At 36.8% G+C, this 27,197-nt stretch overlaps 1 long non-coding RNA gene and 1 other non-coding gene across 2 annotated transcripts; one reads left to right on the top strand and one right to left on the bottom strand.

The window, feature by feature from the left end:
* Positions 1-855: 855 nt before the first annotated feature.
* Positions 856-978, top strand: LOC114505898. The gene has a single exon (XR_003685350.1). It is a non-coding gene; the product is annotated as a U6atac minor spliceosomal RNA (small nuclear RNA).
* Positions 979-15,158: 14,180 nt separating this feature from the next.
* LOC118498493 lies at positions 15,159-26,186 on the bottom strand. Its single transcript, XR_004900976.1, has 3 exons — positions 26,117-26,186; positions 25,847-25,849; positions 15,159-15,254 (listed from the first exon to the last, which is right to left on the bottom strand). It is a non-coding gene; the product is annotated as an uncharacterized LOC118498493 (long non-coding RNA).
* Positions 26,187-27,197: the final 1,011 nt, after the last annotated feature.

A 27,197-nucleotide genomic window follows, 5' to 3' on the forward strand; every position in this document is an offset into this window, starting at 1 on the left:
TACAGGAACAAATTTAAAGGACACATGGACAAAAACTAAAGGTAGGGTGATAATGGGAGGGAAGTGGGGAGGGATGGGTCGGTGGGCTGGAATGGGAGTAAAAGGGAGAAAACTGTACTTGAACAATGATTAAATTAAAAAATATATATATGATGAGTAAAATGAAAATAAGAACTACAGGAGATATTTAAACCATAAAAAAAAATGAAGAAGATAAATGGATGACATATAACCACAGAAGCAGATGATCAACATAACTAATTATTAAGAAAATGTAGACTAAAATACTACATATTTACTTTTACATACTTATTAGAATTGTCAAATTTAGAAAAAAACTGAAAATAATAACTTCTTGTTAGAATGAGAAATAACTGGAATGGTCATGATTGCTCATGGGAGTTCAGATGATATAACTACTTTGGGAAACAGTTTATCAATTCATTAACAAGTGTGCAAAGGGGACCTAAAATATGGAACATATTTATTAAAAAAACAGTAATGTGATGTTATCAAATACTATACAAAATTTTACTTAATAAAATAGAAAAATAATATCTAATACTTATATAAGTTCCCCCTCTTCTGGATGATGTAAACCCCAGGCATCTATATAGAAAACAAGCCCAGAAATAAGGGCCTTGTTACATTCTTGCAGGTGGGTTTTATTTTTATGAGGTTAATCTTTGATATATGACTTACATGATGATGATGTATGATCTTCTGTTTATCGGTACCATAACGCTTATTTTAATGGTAGTTTACAATGCATCTTTCAAGTCTACTATATGCTAAAAGAAGTAACACTTCAATTTAGTTATTTAAGGCACAGGAGAAACAGAATTTAAGCTCATGGTTCTGTATGAAAAGAGAGGTTAGCACTCCCTTTGACAAGGATGGAAGAGGCCCTTCAACCTAAGAACATGCACACAATTAAGGCATTGCCAACTACTTTATGACATCTAACTATTATTTTAGAGATTCTAAACAAACTGCTTTTAGGAGAAGAGATACAAAGAGTGAGGAACACAGGTACAAAGAGAAAATGGCAATAAATTAGTATGTATCAAAATAATCTCTTTTAAAATTAAACATTATTGATTATGTTATTTTCCCAATTTTCCCCCTCTATCCCCCTCCACCCTGCACCCCCAAACTCTCCAGTTTCCTCTCCCTTAGTTCATGTCCATGGGTTGTACACATAAGTTCTTTGAGTTCTGTTTCCAATAACATTTTTTACCTTTCCCCATCTATATAATGACTACCAATTATGCTTCTTCCCTGTACCTTTCCCTCCTATTCCTCCCCTCCCCCTCCCACTGAAAACCCTCCATGCGATGTCCATTTATCTGATTCTGTTCCTGTTCTAGTTGTTTGCTTAGTTTTTGTTTTTGTTCTTTTCTTCCTTTTATTTTTTAGGTTCATTTGTTGATAGTTGTGAGTTTGTTGTCATTTACTGTTAATATTTTTGATGTTCCTTTTTTTAGTTAAGTCCCTTTAACACTTCATATCAAAGTGGCTTGGTGATGATGAACTCTAACTTGACCTTATCTGGGAAGCACTTTATCTGCTCTTCCATTCTAAATGATAGCTTTGCTGGATTGAGTTATCTTCGATGTATGTCCTTGCCTTTCATGACTTTGAATATTTCTTTCCAGCCCCTTCTTGCTTTCAAGGTTTCTTTTGAGAAATCAACTGATAGCCTTATGGGCACTCCTTTGTAGGTAACTCTTTCCTTTCCCCTTGCTGCTTTGAAGATTCTCTCTTTGTTTTTAATCTTGGGTAACTTAATGATGGTGTACCTTGGTGTGTTCCTCTTTGTGTTCAATTTCTTTGGGACTGTCTGAGCTTCCTGGACTTCCTGAACATCTATTTACTTCCCCAGATTGGGGAAGTTTTCCTTTATTATTTCTTCAATTAAGTTTCCAATTTCTTCTTGTTTTCTTCTCCTTCTGGCACTGCTATAATTCAGATATTGGAAAGTTTCAGGTTGTCCCAGAGATTTGCAGGACTCTCTTCACTTTTTTGAATTCTTATTTCTTCATTCTGTTCCAGTTGGATGGTTATTTCTTCCTTTTTTTTCCAAATTGTTGATTTGAGTCCTGTTTTCTTCCTGTCACTGTTGGTTTTCTGAATACTTTGCTTTATTTCATTTTGGGTATCTTTCATTTGTTCTTTCATTTTGTGACCAATCTCAATCAGTTCTGTGAGCATTTTGACTACCAGGGCTTTAAATTCTCCATCAGATATGTTGGCAATCTCCTCATCTCTTAGTTCTGAGGTTTTGCTCTGTTCTTTCATTTGGGCCATTTTTCTTTGTCTTGGTGCAGCTGATAAGTTGTAAGGGGGTGGGGACTTATGTATTCACATGAGCAGGGATACCCCCTTTGCTTCACTGTGGTGCTGCCTGTGGGGAGGGATGAGATAGGGAACAGTGCAGCTCCCCTGCTCGTCTCTAGCACACTATTCAAATAACTCTCATGTAAGACTGGGAGTTTCTCCCACTGTGGTAACTGCCATAGTCCACAGACAACTCTGAGTGTCAGTTTCCCCTTAAGTCACCCCCTCCTGCACAGCCTTCCACCTTGCCACAGCCAGTCCTACCCCACAGACCACCACCTCACCTTGATTCCTTCTGTCCACTGCCTTACAAGTCTGGTTGTTCTGTTTGACTGTTTCTTTAATTCTGTGGTTGTTGGAGTTTCATTCAGTTTGATTTTCTGGCAGTTACTGGTTGTTTATTGATTTTAGATCGTTTGTTATCCTCGTTTTGGTTGTGTGAGGAAGCAAAGGGTTTGTACATATGCCTTCATTTTGGCCACAACTCTGTCAAAAATAATCTTAAATGTAAATAGATTAAATGCCCCAATCAAAAGATATACAGTAGCTCAATAGATAAGAAATACGACCCACCTGTATGTTGTCCACAAGAGACCAACCTCAGAACAAAATATTTACACAGACTGAAAGTGAAAAGATGGAAAAAATAGCCCATGTAAATGGACATGAAAAAAAAAACTGAGGTGGCTATATTTATATCAGACAAAGTAGGCCTCAAACCAAAGGCCATTGTAAAAAGAGATGCAGAAGGTCACTATATAATACTGAAGAGAGTAGTCCAACAAGACAATAATGTAGCCATTATAAACATATACACACTTAATATAGAAGAACATAAATATATAAAGAATATCTTGGAAGATTAAAAAATATTTACAGCAATACATTCATTGTAGGAGATTTTAACACTCCACCTCCAATAATTGACAGATCTTCTACACAAAAAATCAACAAGGATATTAGAGCATTGAATGACACTGTAGATCAAATGAACTTAATATTCACATAACATTCTACCCCAAAGAAGTGAAATATATATTCTTTTCTAATTCATATTAATCATTTTCAAAGATAGACCATATGGTAGGACACAAAACAAGCCTTAATAAATTCAAGAAATTTAAAATAATTTCAAGCATTTTCTCAGATTGTAATTAGTTGAAATTAGAAACCAACATCAAGGAGGGAGCAAGATAGTGGAGGAGTGAATGGAAGCCACATTAACCTCCTCTCAGGACCAATCTGGAATTACAATTGAATTATGGATAAATCACATGGAACAAACAACTGAGCAATAGCAAGAGAGAAGCATTATAACTGTGGTCAGACAGAAGCATTATAACTGTGGTCAGCCTCAGCACAACCTGACTGGTGAAGAGTGAGGGGGAGACTGTAGAAGGCAGGCTAGGCACCTACAGGTGGCAGCACCACAGGGATAATTAAGCAACCAGTTGGAGCCCTGAAAAGGCTAACATCATACTTCCCAATGGAAACACTACAAGCCTGAAGGGAATGGAAAGAAATATTCCAAGTGATGAAAAGCAAAGGCCTTCAAACAAGACTACTCTAACCAACAAGGCTCTCAATTAAAATGAAAGGCAATATAAGGAGTTTCCCAGATCAAAAAGGACTAAAAGAATACACTTCCACCAAACCAGATTGCAAGAAATTCTAACAGTAATTCTTTAAGAAGAGGAAGAAAAAGAGTGAGACAGAGAAGCACACAGGTACAAATGGGGTAAAATGGCAATGAATAAGTACCTGCCAATAGTAACCTTGAATGTAAGTGGATCAAATGCTCCAATCAAAAAACATAGTGTAGCTGAATATATTAGGAAACATGACCTACACATATGCTGCCTACAAGACACTCACTTCAGAAAAAAGACCTACACAGAGTGAAAGTGAAGGGTTGGAAAAAGTATTCCAAGCAAATAGACACAAAAAAAAGTGGGATAGCCCTGGCCATTGTGGCTCAGTGGATTGAGCACTGGCCTGTGAAGCAAAGGGATGCTGGTTTTATTCCCAGTCAGGGGACATGCCTAGGTTGCAGGCTTGCTCCCTGGTGGTCAGCATGTGGGAGGCAACCACACATTGATATTTTTTCCCTCTCTTTCTCTCTCCCTTCCCCTCTCTAAAAATAAACAAATAAAATATTTTTAAAAACTCAGGGTAGCAATACTTACATCAAACAAAATAGACTTCAAACCAAAGACCATAAAAACAGACACAAAAGGACACTTCATAAAGCTCAAGGGAAGAATATGTCAAGAAGACATGGACATTATAACCATATATGCACACAAAATGTGATCATGGAAATATATAAGGAAAATCTTGGAGGACTTTAAGAAAGAGTATACAGCAACACACTTATACTAGGAGATTTTCATGCCCCACTGTGAAAATGGATACATATTCCAAACACACGTCAACAAGGATATAATGACATTGAGTATTTAAACAATGTCCTAAATCAAATGAACTTAACAGATATCTATATCTATATCATCTATATCTATCTATCTCTAACTATATCTATCTATATCTATAATCTATATCTATATCTATATCTATATCTATATCATCTCTCTCTATATATATCTATATCATAATCTATATCTATATCATCTATCATCTATATCATCTGTTAAATGTGATGTGTGTATATGTCTATACACACACTTCCCCCCCAAAGAAGCAATATACATATTCTTTTCAAATGTACATGAAACATTTTCAAAGGTAGACCACATGATAGGACAAAAAACATGCCTCACAATTTCAGGAAAATTTAAATCACATCATGCATTATCTCAGACCACAAGGGGTTGAAACTAAAAACCAACCTCAAGTAAAAATCTCAAAAAAAAACTCAAATTCATGGAGATAGAATAGGATGTGTTTAAACAACGAATGGGTTAATAATGAGATCAAAGAAGAAATTTAAAAAAGTCTGGAAACAAATGAAATGAATACACAACAGTCCAAAACATGGGACATAGCAAAAGCAGTCCTGAGAGGGCAGCTCATAGTCATACAGGCCTACCTAAAAAAGATAGAAACATTTGAAATAAATAACCTCACCCTACAACTACAAGAACTGGAGGAAAAACAAGAAAGCCCAGAGCAAATAGAGGAAAGGAAATAGCCAAGATAAGAGCAGAAGAAAATGACAAAGAGAATAAAAGAACAATTCAAAGGATCAACATACCTAGGAACTAAGTCTTTGAAAAGACAAACAGAATGGACAAAACTTTAAGCAGATTCATGAAGAAAAGAGTGAGAAGAAATTATACCTGATACCACACAGATACAAATGATTGTAAGAACTTATTATGAACAATGATATGCCAAGAAAATTGAAAACCTGGGTGAAATTAACAAATTGATAGAAAAATATAATCTTCCAAAACTAAGCTGAGAAGTGCAAATCCTGAATGGACTGATAACAGCTCATGAAATTGGAGCAGTGATCAAAGAGATCCTGGCACACAAATGCCCTATACTGGATGGTTTCAGGGAGAATTTCAGAAAACATTTCAGGAAGAGCTAACCCTTTTACCTCCCATCCTATTCCAAAAACTCCAAGAGGGAAGACTCCCAAACCCCTTTTATGAAACTAGCATCACTCTAATCCAAAAACCACATAAAGACACAACAAAGAAAGAAAACTTCAGGCCAATATCACTGATGAACATAGATGCTAAATCCTTGTCAAAATATTGGCAAACCACATCCATCAATACATTAAAAAGATCATTAACCATAATCAAGTGGGATTCATCAGTGGGAATCAAGGATAGTTCAAAATTCACAAATCAATAAACGTAATGCATCACATTAACCAAAGCAAAGACAAAAATCACATGATCATATCAACAGATGTGGAAAAAGCACTTGGTAAGGTGAAGTGCCCATTTTTGACAGACATACTCAGCAAAGTGGGAGTAGAGGTAGCATACCTGAAGATAATAAAGGCTATATGAGAAACTTTCAGCAAACATCATACCCAATGGGCAAAAATTAAAAGCTTTCCCACTAAGATTAGGAATAATACAAGGATTAATACAAGTGTCAATTTCACCACTTCTATTCAATATAGTATTGGAAATTCTAGCCACAGCCATGAAAAAAGGAAAATAAATTAAAGGCATCCCAACCAGAAATGAGGAAGTAAATCTATCACTGTTTACAGATGACATGATAATGTACATAGAAAACCCTATAGACTACCAAAATCTATTCAACATAATAAGAGAATTTGGTGAAACAGCATGATACAAAGTGTATTCAGAAATCAAGAGTATTTTGTACACCAACCAAATATCAGAAGCAGAACTCATGAAAAATTCCATTTTCTATAGCAACAAGAATAATAAAGTACCTAGCAATAAGCCTAATAAAGCTCTATTACCAAGGAGGTAATAGAACTTTACTCATAAAACTCGTCAACAGTGAAGAAAGAAACTAATAATGACAGAAATAAATAAATACATATATTGTGTTCATGGTTTAGAAGAATTAACATCATCAAAATGTCCATACTACCCCAACCAATTTATAGGTTCAACACAATACTTATTAAAATACCAATGACATATCTCACAGATATAGAACATCTATTTAAAAAATTTATATAGAACCATAAATGACGCCAAATAGCCTCAGCAATTTTGAGAAAGAAGAACAAAGTAGGAAGGATCACAACACCTGATATCAAACTATATTACAAGACCACAGTAAACAAAACAGTCTGGTACTGGCATAAGAACTGACACATAAACCAATGGAACAAAACCTAGAGCCCAGAAATAAACCCAAAGCTCCATGGTCAATTAATATTTAAAAAAGTGGACAATAACATAAAGTGGAGTAAAAATAAGCCCTTCAACAAATGGTGTTGGGAGACCTGGACAGCTACATGCAGAAAAATGAAACTCAACCACCAACTTACAGCATACACAAAAATAAACTCAAGGAGGATAAAGTGATGTGGACCCTGACTCATGGGGTCCGTGACATTGTGGATGGGGGAGAGACATTCACATGGACTACCAAGTCCTGTGGAGAAAAAGGGCAGGTGGCTTCACTCTCAAGGGGAGCAAAAGGCCACAGCCTCTGCCATGACAGGCCTTTATTTCTTTTTCTGGTCACATTACATGATGGTCCTCATTTAGTATGTGTAGGTTGCCTTTTTGTGGTTACCTTTTACAGAAAACAAAAAAGCCAATGACGCTAATCACATCACAGAAGAGGAATATTTGCAAGTGAAAAAGGAAAAGTAGTTGAACCAGTTACACTCTTCCTTGGAAGGTTTAGCATGGGTTTTAGGAAGTTACAGTAAGCACTTGCTGTGTCAATTCACTGGTGAGGGAGTTTTAGCAAAATCAAGACTCAAAGTAGCCTAGGCACATTGCAGGCCTGATTTCCCATGGGAGAATCTATCAGTGGGCATGGGCCCTGTTCATCTCCGAGTGGGAGCTGGGCCCATGCAATGCAGAACAGCCTCCTACAATAAAGGATTTAAACCTAAGTTGCAACACCATAAACATCATAAAGGGGAACTTAAGCAGGAAAATCTCAGATATTCCACACAACAATATTTCCACCACTATGATCCCTAGAGCAAGGGACATGAAGGAAAGAATAAACAAATGGGACTTCAAAATAAAAACGCTTCTGCATGGCTAAAGAAAACATGAGCAAAATGAAAAGGGAACCAAACATATGGTAAAATATGTTTGCAAATGATATCTTGGACAGGCGCTTGATCTCCCAAATATATCAAGAATGTGCACAACTCCACACCAGGAAGACATAAAACACAATTTTAAAAATGGGCAAAGGACCTACTTGAAGACAGTTCTTCAAGTAGAACATACAAAGCGTCTAGAGACATATGAAAAGATGCTCAGTGTCAGTAGTTATCAGAGAGGCACAAATTAAAACCACAATGAGATACCACTTTACACTGGTCAGAATGGCCATCAACCAAATAAAAAAAAAAATTGCTAGTGAGGATGTGGAGAAAGGAGAACCCTAGCACACTGTTAGTGGGAATGCAGACTGGTGCAGCTACTCTGGAAAACAATGAGAAATTTCCTCAAAAGAAAAAAAAGTGGAACTGCCTTTTGACCCAGCAATTCCACTGCTGGGATTATACCTTATGAATCTTGAAATACCAATCCTAAAAACCCTATGCACTCCAATGCTCATAGAATTACAATTTACAATAGCCAAGTGCTGGAAGCAACCTAAGTGACCATCAGTAAATGAACAGATAAAAAATCTCTGGTACCTTTACCATATGGAATACCATGCAGTAGAAATAATGAAGGAGCACTTGCCTTTCAGAACAGCATGGATGGATCTGGAGAGCATTGTGCTAAGTGAAATTACAGGTGGTAAAAGACCTTATGATCTCACTTATATGTGGAACCTAATCAACAAAACAAATAAGCAAGCAAAATGTAACCAGACACATTGAAATAAAGAACAAACTGACAGTAATCATGTAGGTTGTGCAAAATGCATAATGGAGGAAAATACGGGAATGCCCATCAAGGAAGATATATAAAGGACACATGCACCAAGCCAAAGGGGATAGAATTGAAGGTGGAAGGTGGGGTGGGTGTGAGAGGGCTGTATGGTGGGGTAAATGGAGACAACTGTAGTTGAACAATAAAATGTAAAATAAAATAAAACATTAACTTCTTTTTAAAATTTTATTTTATTCTAATTGTTGTTCAAGTACAGTTTTCTGTCTTTCACTCCCATCCCATCCCTCTCCCAGCCCTCTGCCTCCCTCCCATTTCCACCCCCCACTAGTTTTTGCCCATGCGTCCTTTATACTTGTTCCTGTAAATCCTTCCCCTCTTCCCCTGAAATTCCCTCCTCTCTCCCCTCTTGTCACTTTCAGCCTGTTCTCTATTTCAGTGTCTTTGATTATATTTTGCTTATTTGTTTGTTTTGTTGTTCAGATTCCTGTTAAAGGTGAGATCAAATGATATTTGTCTTTAACTTAAAAAAAAGAAAAAAAATCCTAATTTTGTGAAGGAAATAGACATGCAAGTCCAGGAAGCACTGAGAGTCACAATCAAGTTGGATCCAAGGACAACCACACCAAGATACACTGTAATTAAAATGTCCAGTGTTAAAGATCAAGAGAGAATCTTACAAGTAACATGAGAAAAGCAGAGAGTTACCTACAGAGTTCCCATAAGACTGACAGTTGATATCTCTTCAGAAACTTTGCAGGCAAGAAGAGGCTGTCAAGAAGTATTCAAAGTGATGAAAAGGAAGGCCCTACAACCAAGATAACTCTATCCAGCAAAGCTATCATGTAGAATGGAAAGGCAGATAAAATACTTTTAGACAAGGTAAAACTAAATAAGTTCATCATCACAAAACCATTATTACATGAAACATTAAAGGGACTTATTTAAGAAAAAGAAGATCAAAACTATGAACTTTAAAGTGACAACAAACAGCTATCTACAACTGAATATAAAAAATAAAAACAAAAACAAACAACAAGAACAGGAACAGAATTAAAGGTATGGGGATCATTTGGAGAGTTACCAGCTGGGAGGGGGAAGGGGGAGAATGGGGAAAAAGTATAGGGATTTAGAAGCATAATTGGTAGGGACAAAATATAGAGGAGGATATTAAGGATAGTATAGGAAAGGGAGAAGTGAAAGAACTTACACACACAACCCATGGACATCAACTAGGTGGGAAGATTGCTGGAGGGAAGGGGGATAACATTCAGAGGGGTCAAAGGTAAAAGAGAAAATTGGGACAACTGTAACAGCATAATCAATAAAATATACTAAGAAAGTAATACATCTGAAGTGGAAAAGGACCAAATTTTTAACAATAAAGAAGTGCATTTTCTAAAAAAAGCCCTGAAATCATATTATACCCTTTAAAGAGACTGTTATGAAGTAAAATATAAAAATTTTATTGTATAAATTAGAAATATGGTCATATCATTTAAATTTTAAAGAATGACAATAAGTGTAGATAAATAGCACAGAGATTCAGCCAAAAATGTATGAAGTTATCTAGAAGATAAAATAGAAGTGCATCTCCCAGAATGCACTAAAAAGGATGAGTGAGAGAAAAGAACAGCTTTTATGCCAGCTCTCATATAACTAGTAGTTCTGTAAAGAAAATATAAAGGGGAGAAAACTTTTCAAATAAGAGGAAACAATTTGGCACTACTATAGGTAAGAACAGGTCTTCTAACTATTTTTTTTTTGTTTTCCACATCAAGCTCATTAATTAGTTCCCTATCCAATCTCCACATAGCAATCCAAGTAATTTTTAAGTATAATTTCTAACATTTAAATCTTTGATTAAGCCACTTATGGCCTCTTATTACATGTAGAAAAAATCTATATTATTCATTTGATTTAATCTCTAACTCTCAAAGTTACTATCATTCTACCCTTCCTTTCTTCATTATACACCATTATACTCATCACTAAGTGTTTCTCAGAAAATATCCAGATATTTCATATATTTAAACCTATGGGCTTTCTGCTAATCTTGCCTAGATTACTCTCTCTAGTTTACACTCACACCCTTCACAAATTTGCTTCCTAGTCATTCTTTCAACTAATATTATATACCATTTTCCTTAAGGAGGCTTGCCCCAGTACAATAACTATTTAAGTCCTTTGGCTATTCTTCATCATAGCGTTCTGAGCATTTCCTTGATAAATTTATTAGGTTTTGTAGGTTAAAAATTTTGCATGGTTGTTGTCTAACAGAGTGAAATATGTTTTCCAGGTGAAAAGGGGATTTCTCTCTTTGTTCTCACATTGTATTTCCAGCATTTGGCACAGTGATTAGCTTAGCACAAGACGAGTGCCAAAGGTATTTGTTAAACAAATAAAAGTAATTTCACTCAGAAGGGTACATTAAGGGTTCAACACAATTCATTAAAAAAGACATGTATCTTTTCTTAGTTAGGGTGGATTTTAAGAATCAAAATGAAAATATAGCATATTTTTAAAATTACAGGGAAGGAATGATGTCACAGAAAATGTTAGAATCGGGCACTTGAATAATTGGTCTTTCCACTAAGACAACCATAAAACAATAAAACTTTGAAAAAATAAATTTTTGTAACTCTCAAATATAAACAAAAATTTACAACCAGAAAGCTTCTTAGACTATAAAAGACAGCTAAATATTGTAAATACAGCATCTATATATTACATGTTTCTTCAAATTACATATATAATTTAAAATAGTCTACTATATATGTATACACACATTATATTATGACAAACTGAAAGCAAAAAACATGTAAGAAGCCTAAAACCAATAAAAATTGGCAGAAAATACACTAAAATTTGAAAAATATGGAGAATTATTATCCTTTTTCATTCAAAGGATACAAGCAAATATAGAAAGCATTTCATATTTAGAATAATAAGAATGGATTGAATAGCAAGGGTGAGTGAAACTAAATGAAATTATTTGTAAATTAATATCAGAAAAATAAGATTCAAGGTGAAAATTATTTAGGGGAACAAATGTGAATATTTTATATAATGTAAAACACCAAGAATATATGAGTAAAAGGAATCTTTATGTACCTAGCAACACAGCTTTGAACTATATAAACACTACACTGTTCAAAATATAAGGAACATAAAATGCACATTTTTAAACATTACTGAAATACATTTTAATATTTCTCTATTAGGATATAAAAATTTCAAATTTTCAAAAGAAATAGACAAATACGCACACAGCAGTGCAATAAAACAATAAATACATAACAAAATGAGAATGCCTTAATATAACTCAATAGAAAGTTAAGGACAAAAACAATTCTAAATAATTGTTTCAATACAAGGGAAATAAAACCTGAGAGAAACTTTTATTTTAGACACCAATAGCCAGAGTTAGTCATACTAAAAGCTGTGGATCTGGCAAAAAATGTTCATATAAAATGTATTAATATATTCATTTATGAAATTTGCATTAAGCAGCAGCTATGGGCCAGAAATAATTCTAGTTGCTGGAACAGACTTTTAAATAATTCAGGTAAAATATGCCAACAATAAAATACACATTTTAAAAATGCAGTTAGATTACTTACGGTAAGTGGTTTCCATTTTGATTTCTTCTTTGACCCATAGGTTGTTCAGAAGAATGTTATTTCATCATATATTTGTGAATTTTCCAGCTTTCCTTGTTATATGCCCATGTAACCATCACTATAATAATGATAAATAACATTTACTTTTTTTGGAGAAGTACAAATAAGTTTTAATCATGGCATTGCATGATATATATCAAATTATGTCCCAGTGATTCTTTTTATTGTTCAAACACAGTTGTCTCCATTTCTCCCTCACCACTATCCCCTGTGCACCCACCCCCACCTCCCACCCTTAATCTTACCCCCCTTTGGCTTTGTCCATAGGTCCTTTATACATGTTCCTTGATGATCCTTCCTCTTCTTTCCCCCATTGTCCCCTCTCCTCTCCTCACCGGTTGCTGTCAGTTTGTTCTTTATTTCAATGTCTCTGGTTATATTTTGCTTATTTGTTTGTTCTGTTGATTCGGTTCCACTTATTGGTGAGATTATATGGTATTTGTCTCTCCCTGTCTGGCTTATTTCACTTAGCATAGTGCTCTCCATTTTCATCCATGCTGTCACGAAGGGTAGAAATTCCTTTCTTTCTGCTTCATAGTAGTCCATTGTGTAAATGTACCATATTTTTTGATCCACTCATTTACTGATGGGCACTTAGGCTGTTTCCAGCACATGGCTATTATAAATCTTCCCCCCACCACTCTCATGTGCCCTCCCCAACACCACCTCCCACATTTACTCCTATACCCCTGTTGTCTTTGTCCATGGGTTCCTTTTTTTGTGGTGAGTACATTTAATACTACTGTCTTAGCAAATTTCAAATATAAAATACATTATTATTAGTTATAATCCCCATACTGTATATTGGATCTTCAACATTTGTTAATCTTATAACTGGAAGTTTGTATGCTTTGACCAACACTTCCTCATTTCTCATATCCCCCAGCCACTGGCAACCACCACTCTACATTGTTTGTCTCTGAGCTTGGCTTTCTTTAGAATATATATATATTCTAAATATACTGTATATCATATATATATATTTATATATGAGATATACAGTAAAATACTGTATAATGATATACACTAATCAATATACACTGTACATTATATACACATATAATGATATACACAGATATACACTGTCTGTCTCTGTCTGACTTATTAGATATTGCATAATGCCATATGGTGTCATTCAAGTTGTCACAAAAGGCGAAATTTTGTTCTTCTTGTGGCTGAATTTCTAAACCACATCTTATTTATACATCATCTGTCAATGGACACTTAGGTAGTTTTCATTTCTTGGTTATTGTGAATAATGTTGCAATAATATGGGAGTGAAGATATCTCTGAGATATTCACTTTATTTCATATATGTGAACTATATATATGATTTTCTCTATATAAAAGTCATATAAATCTCATTATATATGAATTACATATGATTTATATACATATAAAATCATACATACATATATATATATATATATATATATATATATATATAATGAGAGAGAGAGAGAGAGAAAGAGAGAGAGAATAGAGTCCAAGTAGAGTGAACTGCAATGTGCATGTGTAAACAATGACAACTTCATTGCTCTAGTTAGTGGATGTGGCAGAGGCCACTGAGCGAGCTTGTGCACAGTGTGGCCATTACATTCAAAATGACTTACTGGCTTGCAACCCAGGCATGTGTCTTGACCAGGAGTCAAACTAGATACCCTCTGGTTGGCAAGCCAGGACTCAGTCCACTGAACTACAACAGTCAGGGCAAATTCATCATATTATTTTTATGTTTCATTATATTATTGTGGCAAATCACATATGATTTGCATCTGTTAAATACTTTAAAAATTTTTTTGTTGTTGTTCTGTTACCATTGTCCTCATTTTTCCATATTATTCTCCCCTGTCTTGACAACCTCATCCCAATATTGACCCTCACTGCCCTCATTATTCTTCTCCATGGTTTCTTTATACATGTTTCTTGACTTGACCCTTCCCTTTCTTTTGCCTATTAATGCCCTCCTCCTACTCTCTGGTCACTGCCAGTTTGTTCTTTATTTCCATGTTTCTTGTTATATTTTGCTCACTTGTTTGTTTCGTTGCTTAGGTTCCATTTATAGGTGAGATAATATGGTATTTGTTTTTCACTACCTGGAATATTTCAATAAGCATAATACTCTCCAGTACCATCCACACAGTCAAAAGTGTAGGAGTTCCTCCTTTCCTTCTGTGGTGTAGTATTCCATTGTGTGAATGTATCATAGTTTTTTTTTTATTCACTCATTTACTGATTGTCACTTAGAATGTTTCCAGAATTTGGCTATTATAAATAACACTGCTATGAACATAGGGGTTCATGAGGTCTTCTGAATTGGTGATTTGGGATCTTAGATTATAATTCCAACAGTGGGATCGCTGGATCAAAAGTTCCATCTTAAGTTTTTTGAAGAACTTTCATAATGTTTTCCACAGTGGCTGCACCAGTCTGCATTCCAACCCACTGTGTACTACAGTCAGTATTCCAACCCCTTTACTCCACAACCTCGCCAGCACATGTGTGTTGATTTGGTTATGATGGCCTTTCTGACCAGTGTGAACTGGTATCTCATTGTGGTTTTAATATGCATCTCTTCAAAGATGCTGAGCATCTTTTCATGTTTCTATGGGCCCTCCATATCTCATTCTTGTACAACTGTCTGTTCAGGCCCTTTGCCCATTTTTTAATTGGATTGTTTGTATTCCTGGAGTGGAGTCATGTGAGTTCTTTATATATTTTGGAGATCAAACTCTCATCTGAAATATCATTGGCAACTATATTTTCCCCTATGGTAGGTTCCCTTTTCGTATTGTTGATGTTTTCTTTAGCCATGCAGAAGATTTTTAATTTGATGAAGTACCATTTGTTTATTTTTTCCTTTATATACCTAACTCTAGGGGACATATCAGTGAAAATATTTTTGTGTGAAATATTTGAGATTTTCCTCTAGGACTTTTATGGTGCCATGACTAATATTTAAATCTTTAACCATCTTGAGTTTATTTTCATGTTGGGTGTAAGTTGGTGGTCAAGTTTCATGTTTTTGCAGGTAGCTGTCCAGATCTCCCAATAACATTTGTTGAAGAGGCTATTTTTATTCTGGTTTCTATTTCTGCCCCCTTTGTTGAATATTAGTTGACCACAGACACTTGGGTTCATTTCTGGGGTCTCTGTTTTGTTCCATTGATCTATGAGTCTGTTCTTATGCCAGTACCAGACTATTTTGACTAGTTTGATATCAGATATTGTGGTTTCTCCTACACTGTTCTTTTTTTTTTCACTTTTTTTTAATTGTCATTCAAATACCTTGTCTCCTCATAATTACCGAGGCTATTTTAGGTTGTTTGTAGATCCATATAAATTTTTGAAATGTATGTTCTATATATGTGAAGTATGTCATGCTAATAGGGATTGCCTTGGATATATTAACTGTCTTAAGTAGTATGGCCATTTCGAAGACGTTAGTTCTTCCAATCCATGAACATGGTACATGCTTCCATTTGTTTGCATCTTCCTCAATTTCTTTCTTCAGTGTTGTGTAATTTTCTGAGTACAGGCCTTTTACCTCCTTGATTAAGTTTATTCCTAGGAACATTATTTTTCTTGTTGCTATAGCAAATGGGATTTTCTTACTGATTTCTGTTTTTAATATTTCAATGTTGATGTACAATAATGCCTTGATTTCTGAATATCAACTTTTTATCACACTGTTTTGGCCAATTCACTTATTAGGTCGAGTAGTTGCTTCGCTGGAGTCTAGAGGATTTTCAATGTAGATACTCATGTCACCTGAAGGCAATGACAATTTTACTTCCTCCTTTCCAATTTGGTTGTCTTTCATTTATTTTTCTTGTCTGATTGCTGTGGCTAGAACTTTCAAAACTATGTTGAATAAAAGTGGTGAAAGCAGACACCCTTGTCTTCTTCCTAATCTCAGTGGGAAATCTTTTAAGTTTTGCCAGTTAAGTACTTTTTTGGTTGTGAATTTCTCATATATGTCCTTTGTCATGTTGAAGCATGCTCTCTCTACTCCCACTTTGCTGTGATTTTTTTTTCATGAGTCAGGCTGTACTTCAAATGCTTTTCAGCATCTATTGATATGATCATGTGATTTTTGTCTTTCCTTTTGTTTATGTGATATATTATGATTTTTACTTTGTGAATATTTTACCATACTTGCATCCCTAAAATGAATCCCACTTCATCTTAGTGCATGATCTTTCAAGTGTATTGCTGGATGTGGTTTGCCAATGTTTTGTTGAGGATTTCAGCGTCTATGTTCATCAACAATATTGGACTGTAGTTTTCTTTCTTGTACTCTTATCTGGATTAGGGTTTAGACTGATGATATCCTCAAAAAAAGTGTTTGAAGCTCTTCATTATTCTTGGATTTCCTGGATATTTTGAGAAGAATGCATTAAAATTCTTCCTTAAATAATTTGTAAAATTTTGTTGTGAATCTGTCCATTCCAAGGCTTTTGTGTACCAGGAGTTTTTGTTTCTTTTTTTTTTTTAACTGCTTCAGTTTCACTAGCTGATATCATTCTGTTCAGGTTTTCAGTTTCTTCTTGATTTAATTTGGGAAGATTATATGTTTCTAGAAATGTGTCCATTTCACCCATGTTTTCAAATATCTTGGCATATATTTGTTCATAGTTATTTCTCACAGTCCTTTGTATTTCAGTGGTTTCAGTAGTCATTTCACCACTTAAAAGAGACAGGACTTAAATAAAAGAAATCAGAAACCAAAGTCCTGTCTCTTTTTTTTTTTTTTTTTTCTGGATGAGTCTGGTTAAAGGCTTATCAATTTTGTAAATCTTTTTAAAGAAACAACTCTTGGATTTATTGATCTTTTGAATTGTTCTTGTCTCTACGACATTTACTTCTGCTCTAATCTTGATGATTTCCTTTCTTTTATTCACTGTGGGCTTTGTTTGTTGTTGTTTATGCAGGTCTTATAGACATAGTATTAGGTTGTTTACTTGAAAATGTTTCTGTCTCTAAAAAAAGGAAATGTAGCCCTGCCTGGCGTAGCTCAGTGGATTGAGCATGGGCTGGGAACCAAAGTGCCCCAGGTTTGATTCCCAGCCAGGGTACATTCCTGGGTTGCAGGCCATGACCCCCAGCAACCGCACATTGATGTTTCTCTCTCTCTCTCTCTCTCTCTCTCATCTCCCTCCCTTCCCTCTCTAAAAATAAATAAATAAAATATTAAAAAATAAAATAAATAAAATAAAAAAAGGAAATGTTTCTATCTTTTTTAGGTAGCCCTGTATTACTATGAACTTCCCTCTCTGGACTGCCTTTAGCTGTGTCCCATAGGTATTGGGCTTTTGTGTGTTCATTTTAATTGGTGTCCAGGAACTGTGATTTTGTCCTTGATCTCATCAACCCATTGATTGTTTAATAACATGTTATTAATTCTCTACGAATTTGACTGTTTTATAGTCTTTTCCCCCCTTGAAGTTGCTTCCTAGTTTCAGTCCCTTGTGGTCTGACAAAATGCTTGATATGATTTCAATTCTCTTGAATTTATTGAGGCTTGTTTTGTGTTCTATCATGTGTTTCCTCTTTGACAATATTCCACATGCATTTGAAAAGAATGTATGTTTTGCTTCTTTGGGGTGAAATGTTCTGTGTATGTCAATTAAGTCAATTTGATGTAGTGTGTTGGTCAGTTCCACAATATCCTTGTTGATTTTTTGGAAGACTTATCAATTGTTGACAGTGGAATGATAAAATTTTCCACTATAAGTGTGTTGCTGTCTATATCTTTCTTGATTTCATCCAAGATTTTCCTTATGTAGCTTGGTGCCCTATACTAATGGGGACATATGTATTTACAACATATATGTCTTCTTGATGGATTCTTCCCTTGAGTATTATGAAGTGTCCTTCTATGTCCCTTTTTATGGCCTTTGTTTTGAAGTCTATTTTGTCTGATATAAAGATTAAAACCTCAGGGTTTTTTTTTCTCCTTTTGCTCAGAATATTATTTTCCAACCTTCACTTTGAGTCTGTGTATGTCTTTTGTTCTGTCATGGTCCTCTTGTAGGAAATGGATGTAAGAATCATGCTTTCTTATCCATTCAGCTGTACTATTGTTACAGGGTGCAGCCAAGAGGGGGGACCCCAAATGGGCATTTAAAATGGGGTCCAGAACTCAAGGTGTCCAGGAGATTTTAAGATGTCTCCACCCCGCCCCCCAGGGTGTGGGTTGGGGGAAGGGACAAATGGAGCAGGGCCATTGAGAGCTGTTTAGCATAACAACAGCCTTGCAGCTAAGCTCTGGTGTGGTCATTTAACATATCCATAGCCTTTGGCTGGCTGCTTAGATATGTTAAATAGCTGTGGCCATGCTCTGGGCCAGGGGAATGGAAGTAACTTCCCCACCAAGACTTAACTGGGGGGCAGGTTCCCTGAGTTACAGCACCTGGGTAGGAGCTTGGAGATGATTGACTCTAGGACATGGGGCCACGCCTGCCCAGACTCATGATGGCAGCCCAGTAAAGCTGGAAGGATAAGAGTTCTGGCATGTGAAGCCAAGTGTGGGAGGAGGCGGAAATGAGGCTGCAGAGGAAGATTGGCCGCAGGGATTTAAAACCCAGACTTGGCGGCCATTGAGAAGAGAGAACCATGCTGCTTTAGGGAAGAGAACCATGCTGCTTTAGGGAGGAGAACCTTGCACAGCCCTGAGGAGAGAACCATGCGCAGCCCTGAGAGGAGAGAACCATGTGGCTGTGGAGGTGCAGAGAGGATCACGGCCATTGGAGAGAGAGCCACACAGCTTTAGCAGAGTGAAGACTCCCGCAGCCCTGAGAGAGGGAGAACCATGCGGCCTTGACAGAGTGGGGACTCCCATGGCCCTGGGAGAGAGGACCACGTGCCTTTGCCAGAGTGGGGACCCCCACCCTCCGCAGCTTTAGAAGGGGGAACCACCACCTGGTTTTAGCAGAGATCCCGGCAACTCAGCTGAGGGTGCTGGGAACCCAGGGAGCTCTCCCAGTCGAGATGGAGGACTAACTGGGAAGAACCAGAGGACTGCCTGAGCCATGGACCTCTATTTCCTTTCCTGAGATATGGTACTGTGGACTGGGCAAAGGGGGAAGGAAGGAAGGACTGTGTTTGTTTGTGGGTGTTTTTAGGGACTTCAGGATTTTTGATAAAGACATTAGGTCGCTACTTGAAGTTTGTATAGCATTAGATAAACATTTCCTTTCCTTTTCACAAATCTCTGGCATTGAGAGACGTCTTTCCTAGGGTGGCAGACATAACGGACCCGGGGCCTTCTTTCAATAATAGCATATCGTCCCAGACCACCCCCCCTTGTTGTGTTCTGTAACACTATGTCTCTTGATTGGAGCATTTAATTCAATTACATTTAAGGTTATTATTGATAGGTAATTATTCATTGCCATTTTCCCACTTTTTATCTGTGTTCCTCTCTCAGTCTTTGTCTTCATCTTGTTGAAACAATTCCTTTAGCATAACTTGCAATGCTGATTTGGTGGAGCTGTATTCTGATGCGTGGGTCACCGGCCAACAGTGATCACGGAATGCTGCAGATGGCTCGTCGAAACGCAAGAAAAAAACATGCACAGAGACAGACTAGTTTCTATGGAGAAGTAGGGACGGGATGGCCACCCCCTCTAGTGGGAAGCACGCCATTCCCCCTTTGGAGAGGCTTTTTATTGGTTTGGTTTGCATAAGAATTCAGGTAAAAGCTCATTACTCATTGCTAGGAAGTAAGGATCAAACAACAGATAACAAGGAAGTCTGAGGGCCTATTTTGAGTCAGGATCAAAGAACTGTAAAACTTTGAGGAATAAACTAACTTCCTCCTTGGACCCTTCTCATTCAACTGAGAGCATTCTAAACAAAGAAGGTTTCACAGGAACAAATTTGGAGGACACATGGACAAAAACTAGGGGTGGGGGGTAATGGGGGGAAGGGGGGAGGGTTGGGTGGGTGGGCTGGAATGGGAGTAGGGGGGAGAAAACTGTACTTGAACAATGATTAAAATAAAAAAATAACACAATATTAAATAATAAAAAAAACAAACAAACAAAAAAAACAAAGAAGGTTTCACAGAAATTTACATGTTCTTTCTTAGGCCTGATCACCCAGGGAATCCGCCCTTTTCAGCGAAGAGCTGCACCACCCTGTCATTGTTTCAGGCTTAGGTGGAGCAAGGGAAGTAAGGCAACCAAGAGATAAGGAGATTTCCTTCCAGATGGTGAGGACTCAGGCTATGTCAAAGCCGAGGAGCGAGGGTCCATCACCCCCTTTTGCTGTAGCCCCCAAAGTCCTTCTTTCGGGGGCTTCCCACGTGATCATGCCTGTCTTCAGTCGTTCCCCCCTTGGGGAAACTTACCCATCTTTGGCTAACTGACCAAGCTTTGGGGTTCAGTTATGAATGAAGCAGCAGAAGCAGCACTCCTGCCAGGGAGATAAGCTTTTGTCTCCTTGCTGGCTTATGGTTCCAAGGGCGTTCCCTTAGCCTTAGCCTTAGCCTAAGCGGGGGTTACAGCTTCTGATGCCAGGCAGGGTGGTTCCCAACAGTATTCTTTTAGCCTTCTTTTCTCTGAAAAATTCCTTAGTGTGCCTTCCATTTCAAATGAGAGCCCTGCTGGCTAGATTAGTCTTGGTTGCAGGCCTTTGTTTTTATTATTTAGAATTTTTTAAATAATTCTCTTCAAGCTTGTAGTGTTTTTATTGAGAAGTCACCTGCAAGCCTTATTTTGGCTCCTTTGTATGTTACTTCCTGTTTCTCCCTTTCTCCCTTTCAGATTCCCTTTTCTCCTTTCAATTTTTCCATTTTAATTATGAGTGCCTTGAAATGGACCTCTTTGGGTTCATTTGAGTGGAACCCCCTGTGCTTCCTGGACTAGTGTGTATTTTTCTCTCACGAAATTAGAAAAGTTTTCCATCATTACTTTTTTTCAAATTTGTTTTCTCTCTCTTGATTCTCTTCTTCTACTTCTGGTATCCTCATTGTACAGATAGTGTTATGTTTCTTGTTTTCCTACAACTCCCTTAACCCCTCTTCACTCAACTTGACTATTTTTTTTCCTTTCCTTGCTTTTTCTCTATTTTTTTTCCTGCATTGTCTTCCAGCTCACTCATTCAATCTTCTGCTTCATCTAGCCTGATTTGGATTCCTTCTACTGTGTTCTTCAGTTTAGAAATTGTATTAATTTATTCTAGGTTCTTATTGACAGTTTCTATGTCTTTTTTCTTGCTGAATTAGTTCACTGTAACATCCTTGTAGCTTCTCTAGAGTTCTTTGTAATTCTCACTGATCTCATTCAGGTTCCTTATAACCATTGTTTTGAATTGGATGTCTGATAATTTACTTGCCTCTATTCCTTTTGGCATGCTTTTTGAGGATTCCTCCTTTCTTTTAGAATGCCAGTTATTATTCTTTATCTCCATTTTAAGGGAGACTCTTTGTTTCTGCTTTTTAAATTGATCTATTGTCTTAGTGGTGTGAACTTCTATGGTAGGAGACCTGGGTAATTCAGTGGTGCAGTGAGGTGGATACTGGCCAGCAGTATCCATCTCTGCTGTGGATGCTCATTGAAACATGAGAAAAACATACACAGAGACAACCAGGTCCTGTGGGGAAATAGGGACAGAATGGCCACTCTCTCTAGTGGAGAGTGCCTCGTCTCCATTCCCAAGCAGATTTTTATTGAGAATACAGACTTAGTTTGTGGATCCACAGTCTGGCAGAAAAGATCAAAAGAAGTAGGTGACTTACAAAGATGCAGACACAACCCCTACTGTGATTCTGGGCAGAGACTGGAGTTTTAACATTTGAAAGGAGTAATAGGGTTCAAAGGGCAGTTTTGGTTTCCTGTTTATGCCTTCAAATTCTAATCTAATAACATCCTCCAGCAAACAGATCTCACAGGATCTTGCATATTCTATGTCCCAGGCCTGATTACCCTGGGGGTCCGCCATTTCTGGTCTGGGCTGCACCGTCCCTGCTATTTCTGCAGGCCTGAGTTAACAGAGAAGACAAAGGCAGCCAGGAGACTTGGATTACTCACAACTAAGAACAAGGACTCAGGCTTTGACAAAGCCGAGGGGGCAGGGGTTGATGTCCATCACCCCTTCATTTCCACAGCCCTGAGTCTCTTCCCAGAAGCCTCCATGTGATCATGCCTGTCTTAGGCATTTCCCTCCATGGAAAATCTTACCTATCATTGGCTAACTGATCAAGCTTAGGAGGTCAGGTACAGAACAGGCAGCATTCATGACAGGGAAATAAGTTTTGTCTCCTTAGTGGCTCCTGGTCTGGAGGTCTCTTACTCATCCTAAGTCATGAGGGGTTACAGCTTCCTGAGACCAGGCAGGGCGGTCCTCAACAGTGCAGTCTCCTTGATCTCCTGAACTTGATGTTGTTGGGATGCCCAATATTCCATTTTTGTTGGCTCTCTGAATGTAAATGTATTTTGATTGTTGTTTGGTCATTCTTTAGTGGGTCCTTCCTCTAGCTGGTTGACTAAGGGTCACTCTGCCCACAATATTGTGTATGCTATTGTGCAGGTGCTACAAGAAGAAAGCCACAAAGCCTAGGAAATAATATTCATCCACAAAATAACCCCTAGAAATCCCACTATCAACAGCAATGAAACAGTATTAATATGGGTGTAAAGAGATAAAGATTACTATAAGAAAGGAAAGCAGATAAGAAATGACACACTAAAGAAAAATGATTTTGGAGAGTGTAGAAGGAGGAGCACTGATAAGGTTAGAGAGTTGGAGCAATGCAAAGAGAGATTATATGGTAGTTGTCTTTAATCAAATGAGTTATTTTACTTAGGATAATATCTCCATGCTATTGAAAAAAGTAGGATTTCCCTGTTTCTTACTCCTGTATAGTATTCCATTGTGTAGATGTACCACTGTTGTTTTATCCACTCACCTAATGGTGGGCACTTAGGCTGCTTCCAATAGGGACACATAAGTTCTTTTGAAATGGTGATTCAGGATCCTTAGGGTATATTACCAGCATTTTAAAAGTTTACTAATTTGTTTATCTTTTCAATGAACCAGCTCTGGTTTCACTGATCCTTTGAAAATATTTTATTCTCTATGTCATTTGATTCTGCTGTGCTCTTGATTATAACCTTCTATCTATTCTCTCTAAGCTTTGTTTCTCCTCTAGTCTTATAGATGTAAGGTTAGGTTGTTTATTTGAGCTTTTTTCTATCAAATAATCCTTTTAATGTGCTGTTAAATTTTGCATTGCTAATATTTCGTTTAGAGTTTTAACATTTATATTTATTAGGGATATTAATCTGTAGTTATCTTGTGGTATCCTTAATCTTCTTTTTTGACACAAGGAATTGCTGGCTCTCTAAAATGAATTCAAGATTATTTCCTCCATTTTCATTTTTTCAAAGTGCTTGAGAAGGGATAGTTTTAATTCTTCCTTAAATATTTGGTAGAATTCACCAGTACAACTATCTAGTCCTGAACTTTGATGAAAGGCTTTTTGGTAGTGGAAAAATGTTATATTTTTCCCATCTCATTTACATTTTTCAAATAGGGGAAATTCAAAGATATACAATAGTAGAGAGAGTAATGCAGGAACACCATTTACCTGTTACCCAGATATTTAACAATATCAGCACAGAGCCTACCTTGTTTTATCTATATTCTTATCCTTACCCTAAATACTGCACTAAAGCTTTTTGAAGCAAATCACAGAATCGTATTTAATTCAAAAATATGTCAGCATATGCCCTGGCTGGCATAGCTCAGTGGATTGCGCGCAGGCTGCAACCAGTGTCTCAGGTTTGATTCCCAGCCAGGGTACATGCCTGGGTTGCAGGCTATAACCCCCAGCAACTGCACATTGATGTTTTCTCTCTCTCTATCTCCCTCCCTTCCCAACTCTGAAAATAAATAAATAAAATCTTAAAAAATCTGTCAGCATATATCTCTAAAAGAATAGTTTGATAATAGATTCAATCCCATCTACTCATTATTTATCTGATTTTCATTTTTAATTTTTATTGAAGTTATTGGAGTAATATAGGCTGATAAAATTATATAGCTTTCCCATGTACAATTTTATAAATAAATCATGTGTATAGTGTATGGCATGTTTCACAACTCAAAGTCCAGTCTACTTCTGTCACCATTTAATCCCCTTTCTTTCTTCTATCTTTCTATCCCTCTTTTCCTCTAGTGATCCCCATACTCTTTTCTGTGTCTTTGAGTTTTTTTTTTTTTTTATTAATCCTGTCACCTTTTCACAGCCCCCCATTTGGGATGTTTCCTTTGCTTAGGAATTATTCATTCTAGTTCATCCATTTTGTTAGAATTATAATTATCACAGAAGTCTGTCATGATTCTTAGCATTTCAGTGGTACCATTTGTAATGTATATCTTTCATTTATAATTTTATTTCTTTGAGTCCTCCCTCTTAATCTGAGTTAGTCTAATTAAAGGTTGTGATTTTTTATCATTTCCAAAATCTGCCTCTTAGTTTATTGATCCTTCAAACTTTTTCTGGCCCTATTTTAGTTATTTACACTCCATCTTTGTTACTTCCTTTCTTTTGCTAAATTTAGACTTATTTTGTTCTTTTTCCACTTATGTGAGGTATAAAGGGGGGTTGATTATTTGAGTACATTTTTTTTTTTCTTTTTTTTTTTTCAATCATTGTTCAAGTACAGTTTTCTCTCCCCTACTCCCGTTCCAGCCCCTCCACCCAACCCTCCCCCCTTCCCCCCATTACCCCCCACCCCTAGTTTTTGTCCATGTGTCCTCCAAATTTGTTCCTGTAATCCCTACCCATTCCCCCCTGAAATTCCCTCTTCTCTCCCCTCTGGCCACTGTCAGATTATCCCCCTATTTCAGTGTCTTTGGTTATATTTTGCTAGTTTTTAGTTTGTTTTGTTTTGTTGTTTAGATTCCTCTTAAAGGTGATATCATGTGGTATTTGTGTTTCACTGCCTGGCTTGTTTCACTTAGCATAATGCTTTCCAGCTCCATCCATGCTGTTGCAAAGGGTATGAGCTACTTCTTTTTCTGCTGCATAGACTTCCATTGTGTAAATGTAGCCATAGTTTTTTGATCCATTCATTTACTGATGGGCATCTAGGTTGCTTCCAGCACCTAGCTAGTGTAAATTGTGCTGCTACGAACATCGGGGTGCAAGGTTCTTTGTATTGGTGTTTTAGTGTTCTTAGGATAGAGTCCCAGCAATGGGAATTGCTGGTCAAAAGGCAGATCCATTTTTAGTTTTTCTGAGGAAGTTCCAAACTGTTTTCCATAATGGTTGTACCAGTCTGCACTCCCACCAACAAGTGAACTAGGGACCCCCTTTCTCCCAAATCCTCTCTAACACTTGTTGTTTGTTGCTTTGTTTATGATGGCCATTCTGACTGGTGTGAAGTGGTATCTCATTGTGGTTTTAATCTCCATCTCTCTGATGGCTAGCGATATTGAGCATCGCTTCATGTATCTTTGGATTTTCTGTATGTCCTCCTTGGAGAAGTGTCTGTTCAAGTCCTTTGCCCATTTTTAATTGGGTCAATTGTCTTCTTAGAGTGGAGTCGTGTAGTTCTTTATATATTTGGAGATTAAAACTTGTCTGAGGTATCATTGGCAAATATGTTTTCCCATACAGTTGGTTCTCTTTTTATTTTGATACTGTTTTCCTTAGCTGTGCAAAAGCTTTTAATTTTGATGAGGTCCCATTTGTTTATTCTTTCCTTTATGTCCCTTGCTCTAGGAGACAAGTCAGTGAAAAAGTTTCTGCGTGAAACATCTGAGATTTTCCTACCTACTTTCTCTTCTAGGACTTTAATGGTGTCACGCTTTATATTTAAGTCTTTATCCACCTTGAATCTATTTTGTATAACGTGTAAGTTGGTGCTCGAGTTTCATTTTTTTGCACGTAGAGGTCCAGTTCTCCCAACACCATTTGTTGAAGAGGCTATTTTATTCCATTTTATGTTGCTGCTTCCTTTGTCAAATAATTGACCGTAGAGGCTTGGGTTATTTCTGGGCTCTCTGTTCTGTTCCATTGGTCTATGTGCCTGTTTTTATGCCAGTACCAGGCTGTTTTGATTACAGTGGCCTTGTAGTATAGTTTAGTGTCAGGTATTGTGATCCCTCCTACTTCACTCTTCTTTCTCAAATTGCAGCAGCTATCGGGTCGTTTATGGGTTCCATAAAGTGTTTGAAGTGTTTTGTTCTATGTCTGTAAATATGCCATTGGTACTTTAATAGGTATTGCATTGAATGTGTAATTGCTTTTGGTAGTATGGACATTTTAATTGTTAATTCTTCCAATCCATGAACAGGTATATGTTTCCATTTTGTTTGTGTCTTCCTTGATTTCTCTCCTCAGTGTTATGTAGTTTTCTGAATACAGGTCTTTTCCTCTTTGGTTAGGTTTATTCCTAGGTTTTTATTTCCTTTTTGCTATTTCAAATGGGATTTTTTTCTTGATTTCTGCTTCTGCTGTTTCATTGTTGGTGAACAGAATGCCTTTGATTTCTGGATATTGACTTTGTATCCCGCTGTTTTACCAAATTCATTATTAGTCCAGTTTTTTGGTGGAGTCTATAGGATTTTCTATGTACACTATCATGTCTGCAAACAGTGACAGTTTTTGTTCCTCCTTTCCGATTTGGATTCCTTTTTATTTCTTTTTCTTGTCTGA

The sequence above is a fragment of the Phyllostomus discolor genome, chromosome X (assembly GCF_004126475.2).
Source record: "Phyllostomus discolor isolate MPI-MPIP mPhyDis1 chromosome X, mPhyDis1.pri.v3, whole genome shotgun sequence".
NCBI lineage: Eukaryota > Metazoa > Chordata > Mammalia > Chiroptera > Phyllostomidae > Phyllostomus > Phyllostomus discolor.